Source organism: Littorina saxatilis, linkage group LG9 (genome assembly GCF_037325665.1).
Source record: "Littorina saxatilis isolate snail1 linkage group LG9, US_GU_Lsax_2.0, whole genome shotgun sequence".
Lineage (NCBI taxonomy): Eukaryota > Metazoa > Mollusca > Gastropoda > Littorinimorpha > Littorinidae > Littorina > Littorina saxatilis.
Window position 1 is genome coordinate 49,923,940 of NC_090253.1, and position 2,912 is coordinate 49,926,851.

The following is a 2,912-nucleotide window of genomic DNA, read 5'->3' on the forward strand; positions in this document are numbered from 1 at the left end:
GGGATACAAACATTCATTGAAAGAAACTGAAGTGACATGATAAAATAGTATAGATGGTATTGTATTATGAAGATAGAGTTGTAACAGATGTATTTTAAGAATTAGATGATAAAAACTCTATAGTTCTGTTTGTTATAGTATTTTAGTTTGATAGCTTTTGTTTGTGTCACCTTTATGAGTTTTGCATCGTGCCGCATGGCTTCAGGACTTGCTGTGTGTTTACTGTTTATTTGCCTATAAATGAATATGTGTTTTAAGTGTTTAATCATTATTATGTGGTTGACTGAAATGGAACATAGTCTTTCGTTCGATGAAAAAGGAATCACCATGCAAGTTATGTAAATGTATTATTGGTAAGCATACACATTTTTGTGTGTGCAGCAGGTGTTTTGGTCAAAAGTGAATTGAAATGTTTGTCGGTCATTTTGAGAAGAATGTAAGGCATTGGGTGCCGAAGTTTTGGCTTGTCACTGGTGGGCGCAGTCAAGTTTTTATTTGGTCTTGATTGTACTTGGCTAAGAATTCATCAAAGCACAACTTCTTGTCCATGTTCAACGGAATTTGTTATTACAGGTACCAGAGGTGGTGATTGAATTGATGTTTCTTATGCGGTTGGATTCTTGTATCATGATTTACATGATATATTTTATAATTAAGTCGTTCCAATTTCTTGTCATAACTATATTTGTATTGTTTTGTATCATGTTTGTCATTTTCTTATGTGAGCATAGTTTTATGTTTGATTGTTTTGGTGACAAAAAAGGTGTTCAGGATAAAATTGAAATTAGTATTCTTTGTTATTATTGTTGTTGAAATATACTTATGTTGTTATTGCTTTGTTTCAGGGGTAAGGTTGATCTTTGTTGATCGACCATGTAAATGTTCATTGAGTTGTTAATCTGGTGTGAACTATAGCTGTTTGTGTAGCTTTTGATTTTGGTTTAAAGATAAACATTGTTTGCATTTTGTGTAAGTAAACCGAAGACCTCTTTTTATTTTGTAATGTTAGTGAATGAAATTTGGAACACCAAACTCCTCTTGTGTTGCGTTGTGTGGATGGTGAACATCGTTAAACGTTAAAAGTTACCTCACCCATACCCTTGGACAAATTTGCTGAGACAATTATTATAAGTCTTAGCAGGTTTACATACGATCGACACCTGCATCAGTAGACATGACATACAAGAAGAAATACGCACGATATCGAAACAAAACAACCTAATCTGCGTAGATATTTGATTTGGCTCAGTTTCTCCGTGTATGTAAAAGTTGCCATGTTGTTGAATTTTCGTCGATGTTTTATCAGTACCTCACGTTTTGTCAGGTAGACTTTGGGGTTACCCTTATCTGGGCGGCGGTCACGTGACCCCGGTAAAACAATAACAATTACAACAACAATAACACTTTATGTTCCATTAGAATGTTACATAAAAATGGAACATTTTCTTCGGCACACCCTGCCTGCCTGTAAAAGATTGTAACGAACATTAATTTCTATAAGAATGATTAGGACATTCACTGATAGGACAACAGCACACAAAACATAGGTTCACATATATAATTACAAGCACATAAGTCGTATTGTCAATACCACTGTCATCTTATAATATGATAGAATTACATATACAATATAAACAAGACATCTTTGGTCCGAACCATGTGCCAGATAGCCAAGTGAAGGGCATTTTATGGAATATAACGTTTGAATGAATTGACACGGGAATGAATGCTTTAGTTAAGGTAAGAAAATGGGTGCAATCCTTTTTTGTGTGTGCCGAATTTAGTTATAAACACTCACAAATCATGCGTTCTGAGAAAATAGCCTTTGAAAGAAGGATTTAGTTTATGTACACCAAACAGAACTAAAAGTCAACATAAAAAGTTAGCCAACACAGTCAAAGTGTTACCTTTGGTAGCTCACACGATAGGGTTCGCGGTGGCGCAATGGCCGTAACTGAGGCTCAGAATCATCTATTTTTGCAGTTCGGTGACGATCGTATTTTCACATTTTATGACACCTGCTTACCTAAAGTCTTGCAATAAGACATTTATTGGACTTTTGATGTAAAAATACACACAGTTTATGTTTGTAGGCATATTTTATTAGCAAAAAATGAATAATACCCAAAACACAATTTTGCAAGATTTTGTAACCAAATTTCACGCCAAGTCCCACCTTAAAGTCAAGTAGGTTGGCATATACTCCCAAAACTACTTGGAGATGAGGAAAACATGCGATCGATAATGTCTAGGAAAACATATTTTGCAACAAACAGTTCGATGAAAAGCGAGGAAAAGGACACACACTAACAAGGAAAGTAATCAGTGTAGCGATGTTCACATGCCACGACTAATAAGAACCTTCAATTAATTGTTAATCAACTGAAATATGAATCTTCATATCTTGCGGTCAATCAGGGCTAAGTCATATTTCAACAGCAAATCTTAATACATATTACATGTGCAATTTGTTTTTAAGCGAAAATTGCCGGTAGAATGTCGAACGCAAGATATCACGACAATTTCAAGTAGCCACATCAAATATCGGTCATCATAAAATCAAACAAATATGTCAAGATTAAGTTCGGTCACCGATGCAAAACGACGAATAAAACGTTCAAAGCGTTGAAAGCCCCGGATAGGCATAGATAGCCACATTCTCAAGGTAGTATTAAACAGTGACGCAAGCCTATCTCGAATCATGTGCCTCTCTTCGAGTGAAGAAAAAGTGAAAAGGCTCAAGAAATGTCACAAGGAAAACAGTAGGTTTCGACACACAGCGATGTCAACAGGACGAAAGTGAATAAACGTGGACAAGGAAAATCCAGTTTCGCAGTGAATCAAACTGTCACACACACACCCTTGGCCTTTCTTTTTGAAACGTTTTCTATGAATATTCGATTCACATTATC

The 2,912-nt window shown here is 35.5% G+C and overlaps 1 protein-coding gene across 1 annotated transcript in view; it reads left to right on the forward strand.

The window, feature by feature from the left end:
• Positions 1 to 1,172: 1,172 nt before the first annotated feature.
• Positions 1,173 to 2,912, forward strand: part of LOC138976351 (uncharacterized) — a 13,125-nt gene continuing 11,385 nt past the window's right edge. Inside the window, exon 1 of the mRNA XM_070349213.1 lies at positions 1,173 to 2,912. This exon is cut by the window's right edge and continues 350 nt beyond it. The gene's annotated coding sequence lies outside the window, so the exon portion shown is untranslated.